The 16,721-nt window shown below is 48.8% G+C and overlaps 1 long non-coding RNA gene across 1 annotated transcript in view; it reads right to left on the bottom strand.

The window, feature by feature from the left end:
- Positions 1-15,984, bottom strand: part of LOC119373395 (uncharacterized) — a 49,346-nt gene extending 33,362 nt beyond the window's left edge. The window contains exon 1 of the long non-coding RNA XR_005179849.2: positions 15,827-15,984. This is a non-coding gene — a long non-coding RNA (uncharacterized LOC119373395). The remainder of the gene's footprint in view (positions 1-15,826) is intronic.
- Positions 15,985-16,721: the final 737 nt, after the last annotated feature.

Genomic DNA, 16,721 nt, shown 5'->3' on the forward strand with positions numbered 1-16,721 from the left:
TTTTGTAGAGGACGTTCGGTGTGTGAGCACTAGGATAGACGTATTGAAGGTGTTCAAGGAATTGGGGTCCGGGCTGAGGTTTACATGTGAGGTTCCCAATAACGGTTGCATGCAGTTCTTAGATCCGAGCATATTTTTTGGAGGAAGCCACGTATGTTGGATGTACGCCCCCCGCAGTGTAAAACCTATCATCGACTTCCGTTCGGGGATCTCTAAAATAGTGAAAAATGGTGTTGCGATGGCCTGCCTAAGGGCGTCACTCAAGAAGTCGTGCCTTCATCGCATGAATGAGAGCTTTTCACGGCAGATAGAGAGGCTCCGGCAGTCTAGGTTCCCAGAGCGTCATTTGGCCGTCCTGAGCGAAAGGATCTTGCAAAAGATGAAAATGGAGGCGCGGGGTGGAAGTCAAGTGAAGCAGAAGGAAGGGAAACCTTTTGTAAGCATTCCGTATGTTCACGGTGTATCCCATATAGGTTGAAAAAAGTGGGTAATAGGTTCGGATGCAGTGTGGTTTTTTTCTGCTGCAGTCAAGCTTGGGCGTGTATGCGCGGCCGTTGGTAAGAAGTTGCTAGGGCAGAGCAAGCGGGACCACGGGTGCGACATCAAGCACCGTGATAAATTGGTCGACTGTGGCAGAGGGGTAGTATACCAGATACCGTTATCGCGTGGTAAATGCTATGTCGGCCAGACGGGACGATGTGTGAACAACAGACTGTTAGATCATAAAGCTTCATTGAGGGGAACACCTTGTTCTAATCTGTCTTTACATTGCAGGGAGTGCGGCTGCGCACCCTTGCTATCAGAAGCTAGGTGCTCTCAAGACTAAAAGAAAAGGTTGCGCGAGAAATTGAGGAGGCTTTCTTCATTAACAGATCGGGTGAGGCATGCGTAGCGAGGCCATCTATCACGTTGCATGCCACAGAGGTAGATTACTTGAACGCCGGCCACTAATCGAGTTTATTGTTTGCTAAGATGACTCGTGACTATGACCTTGCTCGTTTATATATGTGTGTGCTTTACGAATAAAATCAATTGATAGTTTGCGCTTGTTCGTCTTCCATCTTCTCTCGTCTTGGTATTTGCGCTATTCTACCGTAAAAATATTAGGGCCCCCGCGTTTGTGTGTAAGGTCTTTGTATGGTGATCGAGTGGGCAAAATTTACGGGGATTGACGGTTTACCAGATTACCCCCGGAGCTTCGCCCACTCATCGTCATTCACTTCGAGGATATGGCGTGATTTTTTTTCTTTGCCATCTGGTCGTGTGCATTTTTTGACGTCATTTCCGCGACGGAAATACGCCACTAAAGGCTTGGTGGCCCCGGCACTAAACACTTTCGTGTTATAAAGATTGTACTCCACATGAGTAGTACCTTGCAGCATTCTGAAAGCTGCAGGGTTTGTTAGCCGAGAGGAAAGCCGAAAGCCGCCCAAGGCGTGCTCATTCCCGTCGCGACGTCTCCTCGTCGTCTGTTTGGCGTCGCTTGGCCTGCCTTTGACACATATAACCCCGCAAACACTTTTGTGTCTAGCGTTGACTTGTCTATCATTTGATCCTTGAGCTGTAGCATGACGTCGCATGCCGATAGTTTTGATCGAAAGCCGAATCTTGGTGTCCGGATTTACACTATTTTCCTCCGTGCAACTATTGAGCCTCGTCTGAACGACGTGCCCCATAACCTCAAGACGCGAGCGACATCGGCCTGAGGTTCTTTAAACTGAGTTTTTTACCCGGCTTGGGAATGAAAATGAGCTTTGTGAGTCTCCACTCCTGCGGTATCGACCCCTTTTGCCAACACTCCTGCATGTCTGTCGGGATGTTTGCGATGGACCTGTCATCTAAATTACGGAGCGTTCTGTTGCTCACTCTGTCCGGCCCTGCGTTGATTTAGTTCTTAGCCGATTAATCTCCACTATCAGCTCAGCCAGGGCGATAGGGGCGTCTAGTTCTGAGTTTTCTCTCTCTCCGTAACCCGGGAAGAGTTCAGACCTGGCGGGATTGATATTACTGTTTCGAACTTCTGAGAGTTCCTTCATAGTGGGCCAGAGTGCTGGGCCGTTCTTTCCTGTTGCTATTTAAATGTTGACTGTGCTATCCGGATGTAAGAGGTGGTGAAGAGGTTACCACATGTCCCCACAGTGCCTATATTCCTATCCATCGCCTCACAGACGTTACCCCAGGTTTGCTTCGTGAGAGTGATTGCGTGCTCTTGAATTTGCCTGTTTAAAGCCGCTATCTCTTTCCTGATTATCCCATACCATCTCCTCTGCTGAAGTCGGTCCTCCAACCATTTCTTTTTCCTCCAGAGATTTTTTAATCTCCTGTCTACCAGTTCGTTCTCCCCTTCGGTTTGCAGCCCCTCGGTGGCTCCTTTAATAGTTGGCACCACTGCATCACACCGCTCGGCAATGTCTGAGTTGGGAGCCGGGTCGTGCCTGAGTGCCCTGGAAGAGTCGCAATTTATGGCCTCTACACTCCGTTTCTGAGGGGTTGTTATGCCTCCCTCTGTCACAACTTCTATGATCTCTCGATCGCTGCCTAGGTACTCGTTTGTATCGCACCCCGTTACAATAGTGCCGCTCCCCGTCAAAGTGAGGTCGGGTGATGTGTCAACCGTGACTCTATTTCCCTTCCTCATGGGCTGCATCGAGGTGGTTAGGAGATCCAGATTATGAGTTTGCATGTCGTACCACAATTTCCTGCCCTTGATCGAAGTCTGCTTATATCCCCATGTCGTGTGGTGAGCGTTAAAGTCATCTACGATCAGCAGCGGGTTCTTCTTTGTCTGGGAGAGGTCTATATACTTATACGAACAAGCTACCGTCTATCTTTCTTTGTGGTATCAGTTCTGCAAGTAAGTGGTCTACTTGTGCACTCCCGATGTCATGCTGCACCAACGTAACGTTTCGCCTGACCATGGTGGCCACCTGCGTGCTTTCGCCCTCGCTTACGTAGGATTTGTAGGCCGGACATTTTGCTTTTCTGTCGCATTCCTGTAATGCTGTTACCTCCGGTCGATCCTTTTTATTCAGCAATTCCAGCAAGAATGCACCCTTGCGCGTGAAGCCTCTACAGTTATATTGCCAAACGGTGTTTTTACTGGATCTGTGAGACTTGATCGCCCCCGAGGTTATTCATCGGCCTTCCTAATACTTGGTGGGTGAGCTGTTCATATGGCCGGTCCATCTTCACAAGTTCTCGTTTAAGTTTTTCAATGAGTTTATTATCCATCTGATGCAGACACTCTGGGAGGTTGTTCTCTGGCTGATGGAGCTGCTGTGTGAGATTTTGGAACATCCCCAACATTTGTTTCTCGAAGGCCTTACGCTATACGCCTTCCAATCTAAATATGGCCTCAAAATTCGCCTCGAATTTTCCAATTTTCATGTCTATTACTGTTCCTATGTTCTTATCTGTTATGAGTCGCCCGCTTCTTACCTGGGGACGGAGCAGCGCTCTGCTCCTTCGATCCTTCTACATTTGACCTTTGTGGCATTCGGTGCTGTATTAGACTTAATAGCTATTTTGAGCTCCTCGATTTGCCTACTCATCGCCGCTAGCTGTTACTTAGGCACACGGTTCTCGTTTCTTCATTGCGTTTATCTGACAGCGGACCGGAAACGCAAGGAAGATTTCTGGAGCCCTTATTACGATAAAGAAGAGAGAATGGGAGGCCAGGCGGCGCAAGAGAGAGGAAGAGCGGAAGGCGAAGGAGACCGAAGAACAAAGAAGCAGACGGGAAAAGAATTAATGGCGATCCAGGAGTCGGTGAAAACAGCGGAGCGTGTCGAGAGGGTGGACAGATTCCTTCCCGGGACTGCCGCAAAGACAAGAAGGAGAGCAGCAAAGAAGGAGCAGCAAAGAAGGAGAGCAGCAACAGGTGACCGGACCTGTGACTGCGGGGACCACCGACGGCGCTGCGCGCAACAGTTGGGGACCCACGTCGCCGAACCGAAGGGTAGATTGGCGGGAGAGGGCGTGCCTGGCCTTTGTGAGAAACGCGGTTCTTTCAACAGCGGAGCTGTTTAAGCCGGCCGTAAAAACCATGGCGTCCGCAGAAAACCACATCCGGGCATGCGCTACAGTAATTGGGCAAGCCCCACTACAGAGTACGACAGGTGCGAGCGTTAAACGAAAACTCTGCTCGGCGAAGTGGAGCACGTGAAACACGTGAAGGAAAGAGAGATTGAAACAAAAGAAAAATAGAGAAAGAAAGCAAGACAGAAAGACAGATAAGGAAGGAAAGAAAAAAAAAGAGAGAAAGCAAGCGATAGAAAGACAAAGAGTAAAGTAAAGGAAAGCGTAGAGCAAAGCAGGCGCGCGAAAAAAAAAAGTGCAGAGTGGGAGTACTATATTTTATTCAATGGGCCACTGCCACGCAAAACGTTCAGTGAGGCCTTAATTGATTTCCGGGGTGAAGACAGTTCAGGCAGGCATTCCGTTACAATGTAGTTGTGAGACAGAGTGCGGGTGGTGCTGGCTTGACTACGCTTCTAACCGCTCACCTTTTTCTTTCCCACCCCTTGCTATTCTGTACTTTACATGACTATGCGTGCTCTGCGTTTTTCAATCCTATTTTGTATCTGTTCCTTTCTTTCTCTTTCTATCTGTCTATTTCTTTCTCTTTTTTATCTTTTAAATGCGAAGCATTTCTTAGCGACGGCATGTCCCGCGTGCTCGGCGTCCGCACTCACACTGCGCACTCTCCGCACTGCGCGCTCACTCAGCACTCACTCTCCACTTCTCTCGTACCACCTGCTTGCGCTTCTCCTGCGGCCTGGCTTCTGCTCTCGCGGCGCATGCGCTACTCTCCTCTTCTAGTCTCCTCTCCTCTCCAGCGAATGCAGAAATACATGAAGCGTGCCCTCAGCAACGACGCGGACACACGCGCTTCAGGCAGGGTTACTGGGGAGACAGGGGATTGGAATGCAAAGTAAACGAACTCGTCGGACGGGATATTTGGCCGGCGGCTTGTGACGTCAAATTCTTGCGCGCAGGCCTAAAAGTTCTAGGAGGTGTTGACTGAGCGCTGCGCGCGTTCACTTAAGCGCTTGCTTCGGTTCACTCCGCTTGACTCCGTTGATGCTTCCGATGAAGTGTGATGGTCCGATGAAGTGTGATGGAAGCAACAGTCCCGTCAGTTAGTGGGTTGGCGCAAGCAAGCGTCACCATCAGACGTACATCGACGAGGCCATGGGTGACTACCAAAAGCAATACGCAGACACACATCCTTTCATGCTCATTGGCGACTTTAATGTCAACGTCATGAAGAGCGATTGGATAGTTGATTCAATGGTTGAGTACATGCCATCACACCACTCGCTGCAATACGTATCACACGACGACCGAAAACAACAGCCAGTTACCATTCACGGCAGATGCATTGATCACGTCTTCACCAATTTCAAGATCCACCCACTGCACCAAGATCCCCTCACGGTTCACTTCAGCGACCACAAAGCCATCATCTTCAAAGCAAAGTGCACACGTCAAGTACTAGACGCTGCTCAATAAAGACCTTCGTTAACCGTTTCACCTTCGTCTACGCAATTAAAACAACGGACCCCCCCTCCCCCCAATGCTACGCATCACCTCAGGGTTCCCTTCGGGAAGATGTAGCATTGTTCTGTCTACTTCCCAACGTTGCTTCCTGGGCGAGTTGGAACGAGTCAGTCATAACGTAGTTCAGCGCAAAAAACAGGCAACAGACGAGTGAGAGGACAAGGACACAGCGCATTCTTCCAACTAAAGTTTATTGGATTGGGACGCATGTATATATACACACAGGGAAAGCAAGAAAAGAAAAAAGAAAAACCAGGAAGTAAAAACCGAAAGGTGAAAAAAAATCACAGCATATCCACGGAGTGAATGATGTTGAGTGGGCGAAGCTGCGGAGGTTCATCGGTAAACCGTGAATCTTCCGTGAATTCTGCCCAGTACATCATCACCGACGTGAGATCGGGCGCGTTTATACTAAAGGTTCGGTGAGTTATGACGACTCGCAGCTCACTTTAATTTTACATGTACGCTGTGAATTTTCATTGTTTAGAAAACCATTGCTTTAGAAAACATCTGGCGTCTTTCGTTAAGCAGCTGGCGTCTTTTCGTTTTGCTTTAGAAACATCTGGCGTTCTTTCGTTTTGCTTTTACAAAACATCTGGCGTCTTTCGTTGGTTTATTTCATCAGTCAACGGCGTTTTGAACAAAATTTTTATTGTTTAATCACGCACAGGAGAAATCTCACCAGGCACTACCTTGGAGGTAAAGAATGGCTGCTAATGGGAATGAGAGACAGAAGAAGTCGGCTTTAGCTAACGCTGCGAATTTTTTATTGTTCAACAACGCACAGGAAAAATTTCCCACCGGCACCACCTTGGAGGTCAAAGCGTAAGACTGGTTACGCACTACGACTACGACTACGAGGGACGAACGGGTGCCGCCTTAAGGAGCTTCGCCCCTAAAAGAAAAGTGCCGATAAGTCACACACGTGTGCCAACACCGCCCCCCTTCTCATGTCTCGCCAAAAACAAAAGCTCTTTGTCAGAAAGATGCAAGGAAGGCATGCTGACGCATGCGTCCCCAGACCGTTTAATTTCCTCAGCCTCGATGATTTCCCTCACCCTTTGGTCCCGACTGCGTGCAAGGACCGCAGTGTTTTCAAAGAGGGGCCTACACTCACAATCTCGCACGTGGATGCCGAGGTGCCCCGATACTGTCGTTTGGACGCTGTAGTAGTGCTCACGGAGTCTCTCGTTCAGGCAACGTCCCGTCTGACCCACGTACTTTCTACCACACGTCAGAGGGATGGCGTACACAACGCCAGGCAGTCGGGACCAAAGGGTGCGGGAAATCATCGAGGCTGAGGAAATTAAACGGGACGCATGCGTAAGCATGTCTTCCTTCCATCTTTCTGACAAAGAGCTTTTGTTTTTGGCGAGACATGGGAAGGGGGGCGGTGTTGGCACACGTGTGTGACTTATCGGCACTTTTATTGCGATAGCAATTATATGGACCGTCTCGGCTGGATTTTGCCGTCGCCGTCGCCGGCGTCATGCACCGTATATGTATAAGTATGTGTATATATACAAAAGCCCCAAAGAAAAATAATTAAGAAAAATGCTTCCGAAGCGCGGAATCGAACCAGGGACCTCTACTTCCGCAGCGAGTGGCGCTAGCCACTACGCCACGAAACGCATATCTTCCACGTTGGTAACGGCGAGCGTTATATACACACCCTTTACCGCTGGACGGACTCAGAGACTGCTGCGCTTATAAGCGTTTCTTTATTACCAGCGAGATGGCGTTAGGAGCGCGACAGGCGCATTTAAAAGTCGTCGGCGAGCTCGCTCGCTCCTTCTTATACTTGCGCAGGGAGAACTTGCCCTTCCGCTGTCTGCTCGCGCGGGTTTCTTGTGCTGAGGGGAAGAGGGATGTCTCACGCTTTCACCGTGATGTCCGTGCTCATGTTACGGAGCGTACGAAAGCCACTCGAGCTCAAAGGACGCCGCTAAACGAACAAACAGAAGATGAGCGCGAACTATCAAGTGTCACAGCTCGACACTTGAAGCACGCTAGTTTCCTTCGCTGCCTCGGCCGCCTTTGCAACAGGAGCGCTGTTCAAACTGAGAGTATCCATTGGCGAGCCTCACTTCATATAGCATTAGTTTCTTGGTATCGCATTCATTGCTTCGGCCTTGCGGCGAAATTGTGACTTTCTTTTTCACCTTTCGGTTTTTACTTCCTGGTTTTTCTTTTTTCTTTTCTTGCTTTCCCTGTGTGTATATATACATGCGTCCCAGTCCAATAAACTTTAGTTGGAAGAAAGCGCTGTGTCCTTGTCCTCTCACTCGTTTGTTGCCTGTTTTTTGCGCTGAACTACGTTATGACTGTCTACTTCCCTTTCTTTCTGTCTATTTTTCTCTTTCTCTTTCTTTCTGTCTCTCTTTCCCCCTCTCTCTTTCTGTAGGCGTTCTCTCGCCTTCTATCTTTTTCGCTCTTTCTCTCCTTTCTTTCTATTTCTCTTTCCTTCTCTATATTTCTATCTTCTTCTTTATCTCCTTTATTTCTCGATATTTTTCTCTTTTGTTTTCTCCATATGTATTTCTTTCTCTATTTGTCTCTCTCTCTCTGAAGTCGTTCTTTGGCCTTCTACCTTTTTCTCATGTTAAAGCACAAAGCTTTTAAGCACACATAAAACAAGGACCAAAGGCAAGAGGGCCACGCAAGAGGGCAGTACTCGGTCACAGAGCCCTTACCCTACTATACCTAGATCGGTCAAAAGGCGCACACCCGCAATCGCGCCTGATGATGAAGACGCAGTGTCTTCCGTTTCTCAGACGGCCGCAATCGCTACTGCGTTGAGGGCGGACCTCGGCATTCGCGTGCAGGTACGCGCCCATGAAATAGAAGAACTTTCCTGCTACTGCGTCGAATTAGGCAACCGGGTCCCCGTGAACGCTCGCCATTTCATTATCTCTCGCGTTTTCGATCTCGTGAAACTTTGCTCGGACTTTCGAGCTGACGACGCCTCGGAGCGAGGCGCTCTGATGGCATTGCAGGGGCAGCTCTTGGAGACGCAGAGGGAAGCTGCGGAACTCCACAGGCGAGCCATCGTTGCCGAGACCCGGGCGAGGCCTGCGTCCTCTGCTGATACCGCCTTCGTTGCCGCACCTGAGGCACCTACACTTCGCACCCTGACCTTGCTGCGGCGTCTCTGGGCCGCCTTTGCGAGTCTCTGCGGACCATCCTGGCACCATGACGTACGCCGCGGCGCTCCTCGTGGGGGCCGCGCCTACCGTGCCGCCCATGCGACACAGCCCAGACAGACCCGTCCCGGTGCCACCTGCGGCTCTATACGAGCCCCTCGCCTTTGTCACGCCCATCGGACCAAGCACTGCGCCTGCGAATGACGCGCTGTTACTACTTTAGGCAAACAGACCCCGTCGAGAAGGAGATCCGCGACGTGACGCTACGCCACACAAGGTATGGCATCACGGGCTTTGCTCACACACGAGATACACAGAAACATGAAGAAACCGCCATTGACGAATACCGTAACGCGTGCCGCATTAGCTAGGCGCATCTCGGATAAGCGTAAGCCGCACGTGCGCTACTCGGGGGTTGATCCCGACATTGGTACAGAGGAGTTTGTATCTCGCCTGAATCATTGTAACCCGCAGCTTCAACTAAACGGTAACACCTGCCGCGTCAGGACTTTGGTCCGAGAACGCTCGGGAACATCGGCCATCATCGTAGAGGTCGATCTCGAAGCGTTCGTTCGCGTACTTCGACAGCCTCGCATATTCGTGGGTTGGGCCTCGGTCCGCGCGTCCGAACACTTACACGTGCCCACGTGCACGTTTTGCGCGCAGTACGGGCATGGGCGTAGCTCGTGCCCAGTGCGCAATGACGCTGCGCGCGCCGTGCGCACGCGCATGCGCTGTGGCACGGAGGGCCCCCTGGACGGCGGACTGTGCTGTTCGCATGGGGGACCACGTTTCGACGTGTGCCCGGTGTATATTTCCAGGCACGTCGTTGCGATCTACTTTGAGGCGGAGACGTACACGTTCGTCTTCGTCTCGGTCTATGCTCCGCCACATTCGCCGCTAGAGCCTATCCTCGGTGAGTTGGCAGGCGTCGTCACCACGGCCCAGTAGCCCCACCTCATCATCGCGGGCGATTTTAAGGCGAAGCATTGTTTATGGGGGTCTTTGGAGAGTGACGAACGTAGGCTAATGCTCACTCAGCTTGCCTTGTCGTCAAACCTCGTGCCTCTAAACGAGGCGCAGTGCCTGCCAACTTTAGAGACGCCCTGTTCGTCTAGCACTCTTTAAGGGGTACTGACACCTTTTTCGAAGGCGAGTTTACTCCGCCATACAAACCTCCTGTATGCAGAGACGGTTCTGAGGAAGTGTGAAGCTCAGCAAATGCTGATAAGATATTTTATTTTCATATTAAAGCCAATTTTTTCCTGGCACACCTACCGCCATCGACACTAGCTTGAATTCAGGCTACAGTACCAATGGTGGTGACTCCGCGCAGCAGTCTGGCTAGTTGTGATGATGTCAGGTACCGAAACTTCTAAGATGGCCGCTTGTGCATCACCAAAATATTCAAAATGGCCGCTTGTGCGTCACCCACAGAGCCACGGTGCGGAGCGACCGTGGAAACGTCACTACATAGTGTGCAGGCATGTGGCGAGAAGCTCATACCTTGTTATGACGTCAGGGCACAGTAGGAAGTGAAAATAGCTTTCAAAAACATACTGTAATCACTTTTTCTAGGTGCACTCACGCTTAGCCCTACTTTATCTAGGCTCTTGAAGGCTTGGCGATAACTGAAAAAACGATAACTGAATATTTTCGTGTCAGTACCCCTGTAAAAAAAGGTAGTAGTACTTGCAAACTTTGGGGTAGTAACTACTGGTCACATATGTTACTACCCTGTTAGTAAGTCGTTAGTAAGGGCAAGGGTGGCAACTGTTACTACCTTGCCGTTACTAACAGCGATTGATAACTGCTACTACCCCAGCCGTTACTAACCATAGGTAGTAAAATAAAGGTTGTAAGAAAAAAACGGTAACAACCGATACTAACGTGCTCATTTTGCCACAATAGACGCCCATTGTTAATAGTGATCAAATTCATAATGTCACATTACGGCACAACTTAGGGTAATCTTGCTTGGAGTGTCATGAACGAGAAGAATACACAGACACAACGACGAGTTCACTACACGACATTACTTCATAGGTGACTCCCGGAGTATTTATAGCCCCTACCTTGGAGATGTATGTCTCGTACCGGTGAGCACCTGTGTTTCAGCATGAATTATAAAAATGTCAAAACCTAGAGTACTATACCCTACTGTCTGATTATGTGTGCTACAATCTAAGCCAAAATCGAGTATTTTGGGAGTGTTTCTGCCACACAACAACAATCGTCATCCACCTCGCGTGCTTTCCTCGCGTTATCACCGCGGTCGCGGCACTTCCCGGTCACGATCGGCGCGCGCCTTATCAGCGTGACATAGCATTCTTGACAGGAAAGTGACGAGAGCTGGGTTTTCAAGAAAGGAAACGCGAGCAAGCCAGATGACGATTATTGTTGTGTGGCAGAAACACTCCCAAAATATTCGATTTTGGCTTAGAGTGTAGGTGACGTAGCACAATGCTTTTAACCAACCGTTTCGAAAAATCTTATCTATTTGCTACAAAACTGCCACAACAAAGCATTATGTACAGCTGCCGAGACAAGGTACGAAACTCACAAACAGCCTCAGTGCATTTGAATGGATCCCTTGCTAGTACATAGGCAGTAAAAACTAATAACAATGTGTGGAGTTTTACGTGTCAAAAGCCCAATATGATAATGAGACACGCCTTAGTGAGGGACTCCGGACTAAATTGGACCACCTAGGGTTCTTTCACATCCGTCTGACAATATTAGTTTGTTGAGATTTATATTGTGTACTAAAACGCGTATAGCACTTGCTTATAGTTCATTAACGATCGCTCCTCCTTTTTTAAAACAGCAGAATGATGCTTGGAAATCGCGGTTGTGTAAGTTTAAAAAGACAATTTGTTTTTTTGGCTTGCTCCATGGATATTTTCTTGGCCAGTTTTTGATTAAAAATGATATGTCGAGACGATCTCAGTTATAAGTGCAATGGGTTGTAACTACAATTTTAGATTAGGCAGTTAACAGTCGGGTAGCAATAATTTAGTACCTGTGCAAGGAAGTTAGTAACGGCTGCAGTTAGTACCTATGTGCTTTTCAGTTACTACCTTTTTACTAACTCTTTTTTAAGAGCGAGTTGACTCGACCTAACCTTCGGAACTCGATACGCCTTCATGATTGAAAAAAGCGCGAAAGAACCGCAACAGAAGGGCATAAAGAAGCGTCGTCCTGTCTCCTTTGTGCCTGTGTGTTGTGGTTTCAAAGACGATAGTCTTTCTTGGGGAACTTAAACGCAGAAATTTTGGTCTGTCTTTCTGTCTGTCTTTCTGTTTGTCGGCACGTCCCTCGATTCAGCCACACGGCCAAAGTTCAGCCACTTGCCCAAGGGCCAGCCATCTTGAACGGCTGACTAGGTTCAAACTTGTGTACATTGATGATAAAAAAAGCAAACATTACGCATATCCGAGGCGAAACATCACTAGGTAAGTATTAGGTGGTGTGTTCTTTTAATAGAAAATACATAGATACTTAATTCTAGAGACCTTGTTTCTTAAGCTGCGCTGAAAATGCGACTGCGCTGAAACTTGCCTTCCTCCGTGCCCTCTGCACGAGCGCATTGTTGTCTGTCGGTTTCGGTTCAGTATTGCACTGTACGAATGCCATGGGGCGCCGCTCTGGCATTCCTGTTTTACACAGGCGACGTGTAAATAAAAGAGTGTGTGGAGAGTACTCGTTGAGTGCGGACGTTTCTTATGCTTCGGCGCTTCGCGCCAAACCGCGTGTTAGGGCTGGCTGGCGTCCCCGCCGGTCGCGTTGGTCACCGCCGGTCTTCGTCTGCTGCTGCGCCGGGACTACCAGCCCGCAACACAGAACTCATGTTTCCCGACGTAATGCCAGATGGCGTCCATATCTCACGCCGCGCCTCTTCTATCGACGACATTTGCAGCGAAGCACGCAGATACGTGGCCAATTTTTTTCGTGTATTTTTTCAGACATCAATTTGCACCAACTCACCCAACTGCCCCTAATAGTCCATACGTCTTATCTGCTGGGTTTCAGGGAACCATTCACGACGACACCACATATTCCGAGCATAGGTTAGCTGATGTACAAATAGGTGTCTCTCTTCTACCGAGCAAGCGACTCACCCGCTATACACAGCACGAGCTTCACGCTGCTTTGCGTCGTGAGCGTTGGCTTGAACAGGTCTTTTCTCTTTTTCTCTTTCTTTCTATCCCTATTTTTCTTTCTCCATGTCTTTGTAGTCGCACTCGCCTCCTCACCACCATCAAATCTGTCCTCCTCACCCTCACTTTGCTGTCGCACCCCTTTGCTTTGCCATACTAGATAAGGCTTTGCTAAGCTCTGCTAGCGTGCCTGGGTAGCCGATGGTCAAAACGCTCGCCTTTTGGCCGTGGGTAGGCGGGTTCTAATCACGCCTCGCCAAGAAATTTCTTCCCGAAGAATTTCTCTTTTTTATCTATCTTTATTTCTGTTTCTTTCTCTCTCTCATTTTCTCTGTCTTTGTTCTGGTTCCCTCGCCCATCAGAATTAACGTATTTGAAATGGTCGCCAAAATGGCGGATTCGTTTAGCGTAGAATAACCCAGCAACGTCATGCAGGATAAATAAACTAGAAGAGGTGATTATGTCACGCAGCCTGCAGTTGGAAGTGAACTCTCCGTAAGCGTTTTCAGTGTTTGTCCCACACACAACCTCTCAGACGCAGTGTATCGGCCAACTATACTTGTGCATGTGCGATTTGTGTGTGTTTGTGCGTTTGCATGTACTGTCCGCGCGCTCTCACGGGCACAGCACGTCTTGGGCCGACATTGCTTTTAACATCGGCGCTGGTTAAGCCGACCATAGGTCCGTGCAGAGCGAACAGAAATTATCATCATCATGAACCGGCACGCGCCCTCTTCATCGTCTTCATAGTAGTCGCCTTCTATATTCTGCTTCGCTCCCAGAACACGTGCGCCGATTTCTCTGGTACGCGATGTTATATTACATCTCGCTTTTAGGCACGGACCAATCCAATGAAGACAAGTGGCTATCCGCTATCAAGAGCCCCGATGTCGGGGCACAACTATGGGCTGTCCAGAGGGCCCATGATGCGGCGGTCGCGCTTTGCCTGACTGTCCCAACGTGGGAGCGGCCCGCTGCTCGTTGAGTCGTGCACCTTAGGACTTACAATAAAGTTTCGCATCCATCCATCCATCCATCCATCCATCCATCCATCCATCCATCCATCCATCCATCCATCCATCCATCCATCCATCCATCCATCCATCCATCCATCCATCCATCCATCCATCTCGCTTTTACGCGGAAGTAATATTACATCCTGCTTTTAAGACATCATGATGGGCATCGTTGGCGATTAACGACTAATAACGGTTAGTATTGCGCAATGACGGTCAAAGTCGGTGCTGAAATACTGTGGTGAAATGATACAATTACAGATAATGAATACGTACTATCTGACAATTTTTCTGTAGGAGGTTTCTGCTAAATTTTTAAATTCCAAGTGTCTCTTAGTGTACAAAAGGCATATTGACATGTCGATCTAGCTTACTACGTCATGACTGCATTAGAAGTAAATAAAGCAGCGTAAAAATGATCGAACGACTGAGTTTAAACTTAGGCACAAGTGCAGAGTGCTGATGCTCTAAAGATGTACATTACAGACGCATGTCTATTGAGTCTTAATGGAACACTATCTGCAATGCCCTGCGATTACGAGTATTTAGACGCTCGGCGCCCGTTTCGCACAGCCCTGATGGCTTCTCGGAAAATTGCCTTGGATTAAGCCAGCGCTTTGGGACGCTTTGAACGTTTTCGCAGACCGATGGTTTGCCGTAGATCTCACTTCCTCCGCACACGTCAATTAGGGGCGATGCTTGCTCCACCACTGGCGGAACTGGTCTCTAATAGTGTCACATTGCTTAACCCTACCATGACCACAGCAGCACTCAACGTTCACGTGCAGCCCTAGACATTACTCTCGCGCTGATATCTACGGTCGATATCATGCTTGTGGGTTCTATACAGTATATCGGCAGATTAAAGAAAGTACCTCATCGAATCAAAACTTTTTATTTATTTAGTCTCGGCTAGTTTTTGTCCGTCCCCGTCGCCGCTGTTATGCAACGTATATGTATAAGTATGTATATATATATATATATACAATAGCCTCAAGGAAAAATAATTCAGAAAAATGCTTCCGAAGCGAACCAGGGACCTCTCGCTCCGCAGCGCGTGGCGCTAACCACTACGCTACGAAACGCAGATCCTCCAGGTAGCTAACGGCGAGCGTTATATACACACCCTTTACTGCTGGACGGACTCAGAGACGGCAGGCGCTTATAAGCGTTTCTTTATTACCAGCGAGATGGCGCGAGGAGCGCAGCGGGCGCATTCAAAAGTCGTCGGCCAGCTCGCTCGCTTCTTCTAATATTTGCGCAGGGAGAATCTTGCCCTTCCGCTGTCTGCTCGTTATATACACCATTTACTTCAGCGTGCTTTCTTACTCACCAGCGAGATGACGCGATGTGCGCGCTGGGCTTTAAAGGTGGTCGCCCTGCTCCTGCGAATGCCGATGCTCTTTGCCCTACAGGGCGTGGTCGCCTTCGTGCGGTTATCTCAAGGAAAGAATGGGGGCGGGCGGCGGGGATGGAGCGGGGGGTTGTATGTCGTGTGCTTTCCCCGCGATGTCCGCGCTGAAGTCAGAGCGCGTACGAAGGTCACTTCGCTCGCTGCAGCGGCCGCGTTTGCGAAAGGAGCGCGCTGTTCAAACAGAAATAAGTAACAACTGTGACATTTAGTTCGCGCTCGTCCTGTGTGTACCTGTTCGTTCGTTTCGTGCGTCCTGCTTTATGTTTCAGCAGTGTTCTTCAAGTATCGAGCTGTGACGCATGATAGTTCGCGCTCGTCCTGTGTGCGTTCTTTTCGTGCGTCCTTTGGGTTCGAGCGACGCGCTGGTAATTTCGAGCTGCTTTCCGTTCTTCGCGTTACGTTCCAATCGGTTGCTATCGCATTCATTGCTTCGCCGATTCGGCGAAACTGTGACTTTTTTAGAAGCGTCAAAGTATTCTGGATATGGCTTTATCAAAATACACCGAAAATATGATAGAAGAAAATGATTACCTTTACAATGTCTCTTCGTTTAGTAGTGTTTCGATCAGCGTTGCAGCACTCTCTTGCAAAGAGTAATCCAAGTAGCAACAACAAATGAATTGTGTTTTCAGCCATGCTAACTCTTCTAGGAAGCGTCTTCCAGGTTTTGTGTGCCAGAAGAACGGCTATATATATATATGCAAAATGTCTGGTTACGTAGCACTTATCTGAAAGAAGGGTGACATTTTGGTCCGCTGATTCCAGATGTATTTAGGTTTCGGCGGCGTTGAAGTTTCAGGCGAAACAAGAAAATGTGAAGATTATCAAAGTGCTGTGTTTTCGCTTCCCGAAAAAGAAAATACAATTAGTATATGTGCCTGAACTCGGCTTCGTTCTATAGGGAACGCGTACAATAAAATGAAAATTTCCGAGCTGTCATTTGTCGCTCGCTGCATGAGTGAGAGATAACCTTCCGGACTGAGTATCTCGCAAACAGAGGTGCGTTGAAATGCCTGCTCGAAATCGAGCACAGTGAGCAGAAGGATGCAGTTCTTTCAAAGGGCGGCACTCGAACTCAAACCTATGAAGGCAGCTTTCATCGCTGCTGGGGCCAGTCCGCGGCTACCGCGGCGCCTGTGCACTTTATATGCTGTCAGAATATAAAAATCAAAACCAACGCAGGCTTTTGCTCTTTTGATTACAGCCACCTCCCACTCATTGAGCCTTACAATAATTAATATAGTCCATCCACCTCCGACCTTCAACTCGTTTAGAAAAATAGTTTTGCTTATTGACGTCAGCGTCAGGTTCGGTCTACTTCCTGCCCATTTAACAGCGAGAAAACGCAGAAGCGACGACGATATACACAGAGTGTAAATAGCACTTTTTACACACTGCGTCAAAGATGCGTTCCTGGTACTGATCA

This window comes from Rhipicephalus sanguineus, chromosome 11 (assembly GCF_013339695.2).
Source record: "Rhipicephalus sanguineus isolate Rsan-2018 chromosome 11, BIME_Rsan_1.4, whole genome shotgun sequence".
Classification (NCBI taxonomy): Eukaryota; Metazoa; Arthropoda; class Arachnida; order Ixodida; family Ixodidae; genus Rhipicephalus; species Rhipicephalus sanguineus.